Source organism: Apodemus sylvaticus, chromosome 7, assembly GCF_947179515.1.
Source record: "Apodemus sylvaticus chromosome 7, mApoSyl1.1, whole genome shotgun sequence".
Taxonomy (NCBI): domain Eukaryota; kingdom Metazoa; phylum Chordata; class Mammalia; order Rodentia; family Muridae; genus Apodemus; species Apodemus sylvaticus.
The window spans coordinates 8,671,317-8,687,719 of NC_067478.1; the positions used below are offsets into that span (position 1 = coordinate 8,671,317).

General features: G+C 45.3%; 1 long non-coding RNA gene across 1 annotated transcript; it reads right to left on the reverse strand.

Moving 5' to 3' along the window:
* Nucleotides 1-1,079: 1,079 nt before the first annotated feature.
* LOC127688446 (uncharacterized) lies at nt 1,080-3,960 on the reverse strand. The gene is made up of 3 exons (XR_007978699.1): nt 3,785-3,960; nt 3,176-3,384; nt 1,080-1,454 (listed from the first exon to the last, which is right to left on the reverse strand). It is a non-coding gene; the product is annotated as an uncharacterized LOC127688446 (long non-coding RNA).
* Nucleotides 3,961-16,403: the final 12,443 nt, after the last annotated feature.

A 16,403-nucleotide genomic window follows, 5' to 3' on the forward strand; every position in this document is an offset into this window, starting at 1 on the left:
GTTTGGGGAAATGGCTAATTCAACACTTTATCATCTCAAAAAGCAATTCCGACTCCGTTCCTCACTGCTTTTTCGACGTGTGTGTCTTAGCTTTGCCATGTTCCATAGGCACAATGATTATTCGGCACTGTGTTTTAACCCATTTACTACACCCGGCTTCCTGGGAGCTGCTCCTCCAGCCAGAACAAAGCTAGCTCTTCATAAATATTTGCCAAATTAAACTCCTTCTCTTGACACTTATCGGAAATGTGTCTTCTGTGCATGCAGGAAACCTCCACAAATAATAGGAAGCATAAACGGCTCTGGGCAGTCAGACCTCAATCACTCAACAGGAAGTTATTAAAAGCAAAATATATGTATAATTCAGAACTCAAAATAATGGGAGATAGTTCTTAAATGAAAGAACCAGTTTAGAGCTCAGAATATTGTATGGGGTGGGAGAGATTTAAAACAGGGAGTGGGGGAAGAATAGATTTGAACACCATGAGGTAGAAGAACACAACTTATAAGCAAATGCTTGAAAATATCCAAAATATTCAATTATAAGGGATGAAGCTGAGATGGCTCTCAGATTGTGTTTTACCTGGAATACTCAAATGAAAGATTTTATCCGCACAACAAAGGTCACAGAGACTGTACAATACATGGCGTTCTCCCCAGGAGCTCCTCACCTGGCTTCCCAGGATGCCCCTGTTTCCTGCTGTTCTGATCCTCCTCCTATAAGGCAGAGCTCCCTCCCAGTTAATTAGCCATTCCCCACCATGAGGGCAACAGCCTAGAGATGGGCTACAGAGGACTGGCTTGTTCTGGTTCCAGGCTTGTTCTGGTTCCAGCCTTCATAGGTGTCTGCCCATCATGGTGGGAAGAAGCACATGGTATGTCAGGGCTTGCCAGGAAGCCAAGGAAAAGGAGGACCCTGGGAAATGGCAATGGTGACAGGCAGAGTCCTGAGAAGGTGTCCCCAGTAGCCTGCTCCTCTTGGCTCATCTCAATGCTTCTCACCCCCTCCCAATCACACCACCATATTCTGAGTCCATATTTTGGGGAATTCGTTTATTGATTACATTCAACCCCTCTGAGCTAGTCATCTCTAAGAACACCACTGCAGACACACCCAGAGGTGTGAATGGCTAAACTTGAAGGCAGCAATCAGAAGCCTCAGGCAGCCATGACTGGGCACTTTTAAGCATTAATATTTTGTTCTAAAAATTCATGCTATTTTCGCTCTCCAGGGGAATACACTCAAATATCCTCAGTGCTGCAATTTCTCTCTCATTTCTTCCATTTTCTTTCAATTTCCTCTGCCTCGGGCCCTTCTACCACTGTCATTTTATCTGCCCGATGTGGTCCTTTTTATCATTTTCTCCACGATGTCCAGGCTTTTAGCAAAATGCATCCTCCTGGGTAGTTACAGGCTTTGGGGACTCGTCTGCTAAGAGCTTCCCAGGGCTGCTCTGATAAGGATAAATACATTTTCATTAAAAAGGGGGTGGGGAGGGGAAATCGACTTCCACCCAAAGCATTACATTAGGAAGAAAACTTGATGGCACTTACACCAACCTTCTGGAAATTTTCTCCTTGATGGCCTACTGGAGCAAAAATTAGTGAATGTAGAAGTTACGAAATAGTCTTTGCCATTAGAGAAAACCCCAGCACTTTGCAACTGTGAGCCTGGGGAGAGGCAGATGCCCTTCCCCAGTTCCCCCCTCCCTTCTGCAGAGAGAGCAGGAAGAGACTTCTGCAACAGGTACAGAGCTTCAGGCTCTGCCCTCTCCAGAAATTCTGTTCTCCTTCACTTCCCAAGCCACCAGTAGAATTTCTGTCTGGAGACTTGTTCCTGGTGCCAATAGGAGTGGACATTAATGAGACACCTTGGGGCAATCTGTGGTTCACACAGCAGCTAGGGAGACATTCTTAGTTGCCTCTGGGTATAGTAAAGAGAGCCAGGGGAGTCAGGTCCATTCCCAAATCCTGTCTGTGACCTACCACAGCACCCACCAACCCTGCCTGGAGCTCTCTTGCTGCAGGGAGCTTCCCTCCCTGTCCTGGTGTACAGAAGTCAGGAGAGAGGCCTGACAAAGAGCTTAAGGGGTGTGGCATGACCTCACATGGCTGGGTGCTCCGAGCCCCGCCCCTCCATCCAGAGGCCGGTTGCCTCACAGCCATCACAGAGGGCTCTCCTAGGTACCTCCACTAAGTGGCAGGTCTCGAAGAGCTTTCAGACTAAACATTCCACACCTTCTGCACCAGCATTTCCTTTTCAGTCTTCTCTGAAACAGTGCTCTCTGTAATCCAGAGGGAAGTTTTTGGTTCACGGCTCCCCATGTCATGAGACAGTTACCACGTGACCCGCGGTGATCCTCAAGTTTATACTATAGTTCAAAGTACTAAACAGTAAATTGAGGGCTCTCCTATTCTGCCTCTAGTTCTGTTTGCAAGAGTTAAACACCTGACTGCTGGTTTGTTCTCACTGACAACCTCTGCTTGGCCTGCTCTTTCTATGGAAATCACTGATGTGGACAAAGACCCCCAACGGAACTTCCTGGGACCTTTATAAAATCAGAACCAGTCACCACAGACCCATTCGCGTGAGCTTTTGGTCTTCTGGAAATAAAACTTAACCAGCAGGCTAGACTGTCCCTGAGGAGGCTTTACACCTCAGGAAGCCTAGAAGCCTGAGCTGGTTAGTCATGCTCTAGAAAGAGCCCAGGGTTCCTCCGGAGAGTACTGAATTAGCAAGTAAGGACCAGTCACACACAGCAGGGCCCATGCCGACAGAGGACAGCATGCTCAGAAGAACAGTGGCTTATCATGCAACAGTGCAGGCCGCCTTTAGTATCACCATCATGCAGGTGTTAAGTGTGAGCGCCCCATCCCCACAACAGGTGCATGGCCTGTGCTTCTGTGCCCAAGGTTGGGGTTCAGTGGCTAAAGTCACGGTACTGAGGAGCTTCTCAGTGTGTGTAGTGGGGGTGGGGGGACTGTCACTGGTATACATGTGCATGAAAAGGAAGGCAACTATCCAACCCCGTGAGCCCTCCATACCCTCTCCATTCCCGTATTCCTCCCAGGAAGGCAATATCTAATTGTTATAACACCAATTAGCCACAAAAGCAAAGACTACTGGTGTACGCTTCTGTTGTCTTATTTTGTTTTCCCCCCTCACATTACTTACTGCTTCTTTCCATTAGAGCAAAAAGTCATACATCTTCATCACACAGACTCAACCGAAAGTAAGAACGTGGTGAGGGGTTAGTGACACCCTCCCCTGGCACACACAAGCAGGTACCATTCTCGTGAGGTTCCTCCCGGGCTTTTCTCTACGCCCTCAAATTCAGGTCACAATATGTACATAAAACGGTAACCTGCTGTTCAGTTTGAATCCTAGAAGGAATAAGGTATAAATAAATTAAGATAAATTAAGAATGGTTTCATAAAAAGGCTATTTGAGGGGAATTCCAAAGCAAAGAAAGCCACAGGAAATAGCACAGGGCGGCAGGGCTCATTATAGCGTGAAGTATTGTCTCTGGGCCTGTGGCTGGGCTCAGGAGTAAGATCACCAGAACCCAGAGGCAGAGAGAGCCCACTGGAGAGGGCCTCCCAGAAGTGCTGGGATTCTCTGTCCAGAAACAAAGCCATCCTCTGGCAAAGGGTGAGGCAGCCAGTAGAATACAGCCTACAACTCCATTCTGTAGCACCCCGTCCCCTCCAGTTCTTGCCACAAACCCAGTGGGAGCCAAAAGGCAGGGGATGCAGTGAGCTATAAACCAAGGGGCAGGCAAACCTTTCCATAAAGAGACGAAGAGCAAGTAGTAGTTCAACCATCTGGACCGCAGGCTCTCTAACATAAATCCCGTCTGTAGACATAGTGTGAATGCATGCTGTCGCAGAAAACACTTCAGTGTGGTGGATAGCCCTGGTCTTGTATTTGATGTTAATTTTGTTTTCTTGGGAGGGTCTGCAGACGAGGAGTTGCCTTGTGAACCTTCTCCCCACCTTAACTTTTCAAATAAAGGTTAGAGCCAGTGATTGGGCAGGAGGAGGGAAGGTGGAGTTGAAAGTTTTGGGGGGAGAAGGGAGAAGAGGAGGGAGGATTGGAGGATTGAGGGAGGAGGAGGAGGAGGAGGAGGAGGAGGAGGAGGGAGAATAGAGAGAAGCCGTGGCTTGGAGAAACTGCAAGTGATATGGGCTCTCATAGATGGGAATAGAGCAGTGTAGCCATGGATCTGCCCAATCCAGACGTGTAGTTTGTATTCCAATTAATTGAGTTGTGATTTCTTTGATTGGGTTTTTTTTAGGTTGGAGATTTACCACAACACTTCAGTATACCGTGAGCTCAGTCATGGAAAACACTTCCATAGATGCTTGGGATGTGACACCATTACCACGTCTGGCCTGCAAGCTATCAAACTCTGGTAGAGATCACGTGGGTCACTCTCTCAGAGCAGAGAGAGCAGCAAGGCACAGAACCCAGATGCAGAAGGCTTCACGGAGAACATCCAGCAGCTCAGCTTATTGATTTGATGCATCGTGAACACTGACTGCGTCCAATCTTGGTTAATTTTATAATAAGGTGATTTAATCAAACACACGGTAAATAGTCTGGCAAATAAGACAAAAATAGTATCTAGATACTACTATATATGTATACACTCAAAAGTGTGTGTGTGTTTGTGTACCTTATATGTAGGGAATGATTCAATATCTCCACTAAATGCCTAGCATTCTAGTACTAAACTCTGTATGTGCCATGACTTTTGACCTTCCATTTTATCACATAAAAGAAATACCTTGTATCTATGTGGCACATCCAAATAGCAGCCATCCTGACTTTCAGGCTTTGAGTAAGACTCACTTGAACACAAGCGCTATGACACCATTACAGTTGATCTCATCACTGAAAAGACCACAAGGTAACTAATGGGTGGGTGGTGTGCACAGCATGGACCTCCTGCACACGGGAGCATTCATGACCTGGAAAGACAGTAGGAGAAGGCAAAATCTCACCATGCTACTCAAAGCGACTTGAAACTGAAAGCTTAAATACTTTACTTTTAGAATTTTCCATTAATATTTTTGACCCACAGCTAACCATGGTAACCGAAACCACAAAAACCCAGATTACAAATAAACAGAAACAACAGTAGATAAAATTAGGAACTTGTTTAATACCTCTAGTTCCTCAGACTTTATTTAGTGTGTACGTGTTCCTCCTAATGTTACCAGAGTAACTTAAGAAAGTTCAAGTACTCAATATGAGCTCAAATTAAGTATGAAATGATTGACTAGTTAAGAATGTAGCAGATCGCCCTGCAGATACAGTCATTTTTGTGTGCAGAACTTTACATAGTCAAGAGTTCAAATTAAATTAAAAAAAACACATGAATAAATTTGTTAAAGTTGCACTGTAGACATGGTCTTGTATCTGTACAAAGACATATATGAAAGATATTTACTTCAAAACTTCACTTAATGAAAAGTTTACAAAGGAATTGATTCAAATCCAATCTAGACTGGAGTTGATTAAATTAAAGAATGTATGCTTTGAGGGGGCATCATAAAATATTCTACAGGAACCGATGGAGTGATTGCCAGATGTGATATGGTTTTTCTAAAAAAAAAGTATATAGAAAATAGAAGTTCCCTGTGGCCATGTGACAGAAGAAGATGAAATTGAAATCCGACTCATATTCTGGCACAAGCCAAAAGGAGACCTGAGCAATTTGTTAATGGAAAGTGTTAGCGGAAAATGCTGTGAATCACTTTCCCAGGAAAAATAACACATTGGGTTATCTGCCTTGCCTGGACAGAGTTTTGGAGAGAGTTATGGCTTCATCCTGATTCTTGGCGAATGGCGAAAGGGTTGGCCATACAGCCTTGCTCTGGATGACGTGAAAGCAGGAGCTGTCGAGTGGCTATACCATCCACCTGTGCACCTTGAGCTTCCCAGCCCTCTCTGGCCAACCTCTCTATAAAGGCATGCTAATAACCCAAAAGTTATTTACCAAAATCCAAATAATTGTTTCCAGGAGAAGGCCTGGTGTCCTGCCAAATTCCATAGGTCTCTCTCTCTCTCTCTCTCTCTCTCTCTCTCTCTCTCTCTCTCTCTCTCTCTCTCCTCCCTCCCTCTCATGCCAGAATGTACTGGGCACTCCATAAACTGTATTTGTCACAGTGTCTGTGATGATTAACACGAGCATCCACTTCACTGTCCAGAGAATGAGACACCCTGGAACACTCAACCCTAAATGGCATGTCTCCATCATGGCTTCTAGTTTAGTTGTTTTATGGGATTCCTGAAGGTACAAACTGGGGCTCTCTGTTTTGTCCAATTCTGATATGTCAGTTTTTATAATCCCTTAGAAGCATGTTCATTTTCTGATGAAAGACAGAAAGGGAGTGGATCTGGATGGAGGGGAAGATGAGGAAGAGTTGGAAGAATAAAGAGGAGGAAAACCATAATCAGGATATATTACATGAGGGAAAAGTCTATTTTCAACCAAAGGAAGAAAAACACTGATTGACAACTTGACAAGATCTAGAGGAACCTTCTAGATTGGGTTCAACAAAATGGGAAGTCCCACCCCTAATGTGAGCAGCATCAATCATAGCATCCTTCTAAGAGCTAGGTCCTAGACCGGATAAAAAGAGAAAATTGAGCTGAGCACCAGCATGTGTTAGTGTCCACTTCCAGGTTGCAGATGTAACGTGGCCAGACCCCCAACTCCTACCATTGGTCCTTGCCCACCAAGATGGCTGTCCTCAACCTGGGAGCTGAAATAAACCCTTCTTTATTCCGTGTGTCATGTTCATCGGGTATTTTGCGAAAATAGTAAACAATCCAGCTTTCTAATCCCATTTTCCTCTCTCAGCTGAAAGGTAGCTTGAAAATCTACCAATCGCAGTGGAGACTGACAACCTAGAGCCACCAGCGGCAGCAGGGCAGGCCTAGGGCTCTCCAATGTTACTCATCCTTCCTTGTACAACCCTAGAAAGTCACTGACAGATTTCTTTGTGACCCAATTCAGAACTTGCTTGGTGCAAATAATATTTGTGGCCCAACTCAGAGCTTGCTTGGTGTAAATCATCTTTTTCTTAGAGATGCACATAAAAAGAAAAAAAACAAACATAAACAAAAACCAAACAAAGCAACTTGACAGCTGTGGTATTGGGGCAAACAGTTGGCTAACCAAAATGGGCTAGGAGATGGCCAGTGGTTAAGTAGTTGGTTGAGCAAGCATCACAGCTAGAGTCTGGATTCCCAGAACCCATCTAGTAAAGGTAGATAAGGTGGCCAGCCTGCAATCCCAGCCTCAGAAAGTGAAGACCAGGGTTTCTCAGACAAGTTGGCTAGCAAGACCAGCCACATCCATGAGCTCTGGGTTTGATTAAGAGAGCCTGACTCAGCAAATGAGAGGGTAAAGCAATCAAGAATGATTCCTAGCATCAGTCTTATGCCTCTGAATATACATGCCATACATGTTCAGACACCTACACACATGCAAAAAAATATGTTTATGTGTAAATGTATATACCACATATACTTGCAGTATGGTAAAAGAAAAAAGTGTAAAGAGAAAAAATACATTCTTCTTTTGAAAAGTTCTGCTAGGCTCCTTGAATACAGAAGTTTCCTCATGAATACAGGACAAGCCATGTGCCTAGGGTTGCGCAGACACCTAGAAAGATTTCTGAGTGGATCTCCTGCCTTCACCCCTGACTGACCTTCAGACTCATAGGAGGGAAGCTGTAAAGTGTCTACCTTGGCATTTAAGGTCTGCCCCAGTGTTTCTGCAGAGTCCCTCTTCAGTGGTTGGGAGACTGATTCCAAACACAGCAGGCAGTCACTGTGTAAGTTAGCCAACCTCTCAACTGAGAGAGTCCTTGGTGGTCTTGGCACAACAAAGAGAAAGGACTTTGCCAGATCAGCTCAGGAGCATATCTAAATCATCTTTTAAATCTTTTTTTTAGAGATGCACATAAAAAGAAAAAAACAAACATAAACAAAAACCAAACAAAGCAACTTGACAGCTGTGGTATTGGGGCAAACAGTTGGCTAACCAAAACGGGCTAGGAGATGGCCAGTTGGTTAAGCAGTTGGCTGAGCAAGCATCACAGCTAGAGTCTGGATTCCCAGAACCCATCTAGTAGAGATAGATAAGGCGGCCAGTCTGCAGTCCCAGCCTAGTCAAAACTAGTATCTGAACAGCTCAACAACCAACAGAGAGAGGGGGAGATCCAAATCCTGGCAAAGAGGAATCTGATGTCAGAGGTGTTAGCCCACATGGGAAATACCCCTGTTGTCAACAGCAACACAGTCTTAAGCTCTTCAGAGCAATAAGAAGCAGGAAGAAATGCATACTTAGAATCATTTTAATCATACACTCAATGTTTGCTTTGTGGTCTGCTGTAGATACTTTTAGTGTGTTCTGTACAACAATTTTCCATGTTTGAACCAATAATCCAGCCTATCTCATCTCTCCCATAGCTGCATTTACGATCTAAGTTTGAGGGAAGGGGAGGAGGTATGGGATATGGAACAATCAGAGGGTTGATGGGGGCTGGCGGGGTGGGGGACAAAATATGGAGTGTCTAAATTAATTAATTAATTTTAAAAGGGGGAAAAAGATCTAAGTTTGGGATGTAGAGTTGACTCAGTGGTTAGGCACACACTGCTGTCCCAGAGGACCAGACTTCAGCTCCCAGCACCCACACTGAGACACTCACAACTGTCTGTAAGTCCAGCTTACATGGGATTTAATGTGCTTTTTTGGCCTCTGAGGGCACCTGAACATAGGTGTCCAAAACTGCACAGACACACACACCACACACACACACATTTAAAAAACAAAATAAATTTTAAAAGAAACAAAAAAAACGTTAAGATACATTCTGCTCTTTAAGTATTCAAAATACCCTTTCTCTTGCAGCATCAAACATTGTTCCTTTATATAGTATACCGGGGCCACTGGGGGCAAAGTAAGCATAGAAAAAAAAAAAAGAAGGCTTTGAAATCTGTAAGGACATTACTCTAAAGCCCTTCATCTCGGCCAAAAGTTCCTTCCTCGCTAGATTTACTTTCTCATTTCAATTCTGCCATGCTACCCAATATAGATCACAGGAAGTTAGTTATAAGATCAAATGGCAATACAGTAGGCTTCATAATAAAAGGTCAGAAGCCAGGGCTCCATGCACAGCCACGCCTGGGTTCTCATCCTCAGAAATGAAAATAAATCCTCCTGGACCTCACGGTCGTCCAATGAACCCAAATCCTTCCCAGACTTCTGCTTTAGAGACTGCCCCTAGCTGGGCCGAGGAGATAGATACCTCAGTGGTTAAACCAGATTTATGCCCATAAGCCTGTGGAGATGTCTGAGTACCAGAACCCATGCTGAGTGGACTTGGCATCCTCCTGTAATGTCCGCCTCAGGAGGCATGAGGGGATCCCCACGGCAAGCTGACTAGGGACACTGGCCACCTCGGAGAGCTCTGAATTTGACAGAGAGACCAGACCCTGCCTTGATGAATAAGATAAAGAATGATGATTCTGACATCAACCATGTGCATGCACATGTGTAAACACACACACACATACATGTGCCCTCCCCACATACACATACATAAACACACATGAGTATGAATAGAAAAAGAAAAATCCAAGCATTCAGAGGCAGGTGTGATGGGAAATCACACCTCTCTTGGGAAATCAAAGCAAGAGGATCAGGAATTCAAGATCACCCTCAGTTTACAAAAGTTACCTGATTTACAAAGCAGTTGTTTTTCCTATGTTAAACTTTTTAATTATGCCCTATCACGGCTTTTATTTATAATAAGATAGAAGCTTCACAAGGGTGAAATTATGTTTTCTTATAGCACTGTGCACCCCCACACCAAGAGTGGGCCCTGGCCCATGAGAGAAGCTCACTAAGGACTTGTGGAATGAAGAATCGGTCAGGAGAAAAGTCCACAGTAAAGACATCAGGCTCAAGCCCGGTGCCTCCATTTCTGGCTTTGAGACCTTAGATGGTTAGCTTTAGCCTTTGTCCACTCCGGTTTCTTTTCTACACCACGAGGGTGATTATCATGAGCACAAGCTGTACTGTGGGAATTAGGGGCGCTCACCTACAGGAATGGGGGTACTGCTTGGTGCCCAGACTGGGAATCTGTCCTAATCATCATAGTCCACCTCTACACTGGCCAGATCCTCCTAAATGTTCCACAAAACACTTCAGACGCCCGTACCTAACCACCTACCCACTCCCCAGAGCTACAAAGGAAATAATCAATCACCCATGAGCATACAAAAGATGGATGTCTCATCTTCAAAGTGGTCTCAGCCAACTACCTTTCCTTTGCCCAATTGGCCAAGTCTATCTTCTGTGTATCCTGTTAGGTGGAACTGTGTAGGAATGGCATCTCTTCCTAACGGCCTCTGTCAAGCTGAATAGATGTCAACTCCCTGGCCAGCTCCCTTTGCTGGAGAGCAAGCAGCCTCAACCTTAGCTTGCCCTGATTCTCTTTATGCAAAGCAGTAAGTACACTGTCTACCCTTAGTCACTGAAAACTATTTGCTCAGAAAACAACCTTGAAAAATAACGGCTCCAGCCTGGTGCGGTGGCACACATCTGGTGACAGCACACAACTGTGATCTCAGCATTTGGCAGACGGAGGCAAGAAGATCAGAAGTTCAAGGCAAGCCTCTGCTACATAGCAAGTTAGAGGCCAGCCTGGGCTATGTGAGACCTTGTCTCAAAACAAAACAACACAAAGATAAAATAAAATCTCTCTAGCACATGCTACAAAACAGTCAGCCCAGCCTCCAACCTTATCCTATCCATCTCTATTGTTGACGCTGTAAAATTCAAAGGGAGCATTTCCCAGCCCCTCCTCTGATGGGGGGCAGGCATGTGCTGGCATGAGAACTTCTTGTTGACAGCTCCTTCTCTCATCCTTCCTGCCTATGACACAGAAGAAGACAAGGCACGGCGTCTGTTAGGAGACCATGACAGGCGCACTGAGGATGGAACCAGCATGCTAAGGAAGACATGGCGGCTTGTTTCTACTAGAACCCCCGTGCAAACCATGAAACCATATTTGTTTAAGTCAGTATTAACTGGCCCTGCTGGTTCTGTAACCAAACAGATTCTGGTTCCAGCAGGAGCAACTGTTTCCTTATCCTTCCTTCTTGAAGCTCTTGGCTTTGTCAGTGCCCCGGCTTCCATCTGTCAATCAGACGGTGTGCACTCGCCACTGATGTGGAGCAGAAACTCCGTGCACACTGCAGGAATCTACTTCTGTTGGTGCTGTTGGGGATGCTCGTACCCAACAGGTACCTTGCAGTAGACCTCGGTTTGGCCAGCTATGTCCGTCAAGTCTGCCGCCAGGAAAGATAGAGAGATGACTGCTGGTCCTCAGCTGTCTTTCTCATTTTCATTCAGTCTAAGACCACAGCCCCATGGGATGGTGCTACCCACATCGAGGCTTTCTTCTCCCTTCAGTCACTCCTCTCTGGAAACACCCCAGCAGGCACTCAACTCAAAGGGGTATCTCATTCACACCCTGGGTGTTTCTTAATTCTAAAGTTGATGACCAAAGCCAATGGTAACTCAGGCTCTAAATGCTGAAACTTTCAGCAATCTTTGCCAGGAAGTAGTACAACTTGGCTGAAGAGTTAATTGCCCAAAGACATACTTAAAGGTTAAACAATCAAAGTGGAGGATATTAACAATAAAGGATAAAATAAATCTAAAACTTTGAAGAACCCAGGACCTAGCCTCAAGGTGAGGCCACTCAGTGACATCATCTGTGACCAGAGCTGGGCTAACCTGGACAGCCTTGCTCTGCATTCCTCTCAGTCCTGCCTCCCTCGGTCCCTCACAGCAGTTTCAGAAGACTAGACCTTCCCTCTAGTGGTCCTGTGTACCCCAGTTTCAGCCTCTGCCTATGGAACTCCAACCTAAGATCATCATTAAGATGGCCTTTTGCTAGGGAGATGGCCCCATTAGTAAGGTTTTTGCTGCAGAAGCCTAACAACCCTTTGATCCCCAGAACCCACAGAGAGAGCTCTTTTGTGATCACAGCATCAAAGAGGAGGAGGAGAAGGATATGAGAAGAAAGAAGAGGAGGAGGAGGAAGAAGAGAAAGAGGAAGAAGAGAAAGAGGAAGAGGAGGAGAAAGAGGAAGAGGAGGAGGAGGAGGAGGAGGAGGAGGGGGGAGAAACAGGAAACTGCCAGGGCTCTCTGGCCAGCCAGACCAGCTGAACTGGTAAGCCCCAGATACTAATGGGAGAACCTGTCTCAAAGAACAAGATAAATGGCTCCTGGGGCTGACCTCTGAACTCCACATGTATACATGCACATACCTCTGAACACACATTTATGTGTGCATATACACACACACACACACACACACACACACAGAGAGAGAGAGAGAGAGAGAGAGAGAGAGAGAGAGAGAGACAGAGACAGAGACAGAGAGTCAGAGAGAGACAGAGAGACAGAGAGAGAGAGAGAGAGAGAGAGAGAAAGAGAGAGAGAGAGAGAGAGAGAGAGAGAGAGAGAACCTTTCCTAAAAAGAGCAAATATGCCCACGCCAGCAGCCCAGTCCAGGCTCTTAAGATGGCTCTAATACTCACACACTCCCACAGGAGATGCCCTTGTGCTCTAGCATCCCATGGCTGTGTGTCAATTAGAAGACCCTGTGGTCTGGCAGCAGCAGCGAAAAACCTCGAGGGCAGGAATTGATTAATTTCTCACACCATCAGAGTTTAAGTCATCAGGGGCCTCAGAACACAGCTCAGGGATTTCGAGATTAGGTTCCATTTGCTGAGCCAATGCAGGAAGAAAATACTTACTTGCCTGCTGTGTGAGAAAAGGCGTCCCTTCTGAGCCCCCAAATTTCACTTGTATAAAACCGAACTGTCAAAGCTAATGAAATGTTATAGAAAGCTCCAGACAGTGAGAGAATTCATTGAAATGTTCTTCAGGTTTTAATGTTTTAAAATAAGGCTATGCTCTGTTATAAATAAATGTCCCGTCATGAGCAAGTAATTGTTGAAAAAAAAAATAAAGCTTGGTAAATGGCGTGTGACAAATGGCCCAGTTCTTCAAGAGTCCATGACAGGGGCCATTTCATATAAATTAAACGTAGATATGGCTAGTGTAAATATTGACTTTCAAAATGTCAGTAGCTGACTGACAGGGAGCAGAAAAATATGGAAGTAAAGCTCTGGGGGAAGGGCATGAATTAAAAACGATTTGCAAGATACAAAACAACAGTTACCCTTGAGTAAAGTAGACCAGGACCAGAGCACACTGCATGGGTGACACTGAAGCTCTCCATCCATGTAGAAAAATCAGGGAAGGAGAAACACAGGCCTAAAGAGGGGGGCATTGTCCACACCTTCCCCCAAAGAACCAATTGGGCCCCAAGGAAATGTCTAGGGAAACAGGATCATCACCGCTGTCATCTTCACCTTCTATACAGCAAAGACTCACTAAAAGGGGTGTTGAGAGGAGGCTCACATGCACACGGGGCTCTGGCCTCTGCAGAGAAGAATACAACAAATCAAGAGAGGCTCAGTCGGTGAGGGACTGGACATGCAAGCTCAAGGACCTGAGTCTGAGACCTAGACCTCTTACAGGAACAGAGAAAAGCTGGATGGGGTGGCCCCTAGCTGAAATCCCAGCCCTCAGAGGTAACAGCAAGAAGGTCCCTGGGGCTTCCGGGAAGCCAGGCTAGGCCACTTGACCAGTAAGAGACTGTGTCTAAAAATGGTAAACAGGATAGCATTGTGGAGAAAGAAGAGCCCTCTTCTGGCCACTGCACACATACAAGTGCATACACACACACACACACACACACACACACACACACACACACACATCTTTATACAAACACACATTTACACTAGGGTAGGAAAACCTCACCTTAAAGTCTAACAATTCTGGATTCTGTGATTCCCACTCCCCACCCTCCTCATACCTCCAATTTGTAAACTTGAAATAGCTTTTCTGCTAAGGTTTCTCATCCTATATCTATCCAGGATAATATTTTAGATAAAAATACAAATCCTGGATCAGGCTGCCTGGGTCAAATCCAAGTTCTGCTCCTAATGACTTATTTCAAGTAAGTGATTTAACCTCTTGTAACTGGGTTCCCTCACTCATAAATGTGAATATTAATAACACCCTTCCCAGGAGGGGATGTGGGAAGATTAGAGTAGTTCATACATCAAGCAGTGAGGATGAACATCAACCACGTTACCACAGGAGACAGCATGCTTCTGAGAAGTGTAAGAATCACAGAGGCATTAAAGGGCTGGGCTTTGGCCCTGGCTGGCACTTGAGTTCTCTGGATTCTTCCATGCCTGGGCTTGAAAGTTGACAGTGTATTGATTCATCCACTAACTGGCTAAATGAGTTGATACAATGTATCACACAGCCCAGGCTTTCTTTGATCTGATTTTGTGAATCTTTTGTTACATTGTTCATGTTAAATATGCCCTAAAGGCCCACATGTTAGTGTCTTCATCTCCAATAGTAGTGGTATTGGGAGGTGGTGTAACCTTAAAGAGGCAAAGCCTTTGGGACAACTTAGGTATTAGGGAATGGCCCTTGAAAGCTATCCTGGGACCGAGTGGCCACCTTTCTCTCTTTTGTAACTGTTGCAACTTGGGTTGTGCCATGGCTCCTCCCATGATATGCTGTTTTGCCCTCAGCCTAAAGCATTGGAAACAACCAACTTCCCAAACTGACCCAACACAAGCCTTTCTCTTAACTACATTGATTATTTCGGGTGTCTGTTAATACAACATAGTACAAAGATAGTCTTCCTTCTCTGCAGTTACAGGCGATACCTACTTTTTGACCAGCCAATGCAGTTATATCTAGCCAAGGAACCAATAACTTGGAGAATTGACCTGACTCTATGTGACATCAGGCATGCAGCATCCCACAGACATAGAGCTTCCAGAGTCTAAAATCACGGATCACCAGATAATATTGTGATACAATCAGCTCCATTTTAGAGATTTGGAGAAAAGATAGGAGTCGTGTGTGTGTGTGTGTGTGTGTGTGTGTGTGTGTGTGTGTGTGTGTGTCCATGTGTCCATGGGGGTCACAAGGAGGCACTGGATCCCCTGGAGCTGGAGTTAAAGAAGGCTGCAAGAGGCCCAATATGGGTCTGAGAACTATATTAGCATTGCCTCCTACAGGAGCAAGTGCACTTAACCACCTAGCCATCCTCCACTCCCCCAGGAGGTTCTTGAACTCATGATCACCCTGCCTCAGCATTCTGCGTGTTTGGAAAACAGACACATGGTACCACTATCCCTAGCCCATTTTAAAAGTTAATATCACTTCTAACTATAAACATTCACAGTGACTCTGGAAGTCAAACTGGACTTGTGCATTCTTTCAAAGTCCAGACTCAAAAGTAGGGATGCCACAGGAGTAGGAACACAGAGTAGTTAGGAGGCCACTCTGGTCTGCCTCTGTGGTACTAAGTTCAAACTGTCCAAAAATGCCCTGATCCTGAGGCTGGAGTCCAACCTAGCTCAGTTCGTATGGGGAAAGACAGGCACTCGACATTCTATGTTGTAAGAGCACATTTGTTTGCTCTGAGTTAACCCTCGAACTTAATGTAATACACAAAAAACAAACGCAGGGGAAATGTAAACCTCAATGGCCTTGGTGTTTGCAACCCCCCCCCCCCCCAGCGACCCAGAGAGAGGAGGTGGTAGGGAGAAATGTATCAACACCATGAATCTCAGACATGACTAAGCAGCAGCCCATAGGGACAAGACTGAGCTCTGGAATGACTGGTTGCCATTGTTAGCCACTGCCACGCCCCATCAAAAGCCATGGAGGCTCCTGACGGTGGCACAGAGGCTCTGAGCGTCCCTTTTCACACGTCACTCCATCCATCCCTTCATCGATATTGTCTAATAAACTAAGAAACATAAGAAGGTATTGCCCTGAACTCTAGACCATTAATCAAACATGAGGAAGGGTTTGTGGGGGATCTAATTTATAGCTAGTCAATCCAAAGCTAACCTGAGACTTGAGATCCATCTAAAGGGGACAGTGTGGTGTGACGGAAGCCACCATCCATGGAACTGGATGCTACCAGCAGATAAAGAGCCCATGAGTGACGTTAATTAGAGGGGCTCCAGCCGACAGATGCATTGGCTGGTTACGTTGTGTACACGGGGTAAAAAAACTCCCACGGGGTCACAGGAATCTTGTGTTGATTGCTGAACGTCATTATAAGGTACTCAGAGGATGTGTCACTTCTGTCTTCAAAACATGAAGCATTATTTTTCACAGGTTCCAAAACTTAAGGTGTAGATAATTCAGAGGAAATGGGGGTCCCCCTTGGGTTTCCTAGTCTCCTTCATAAAA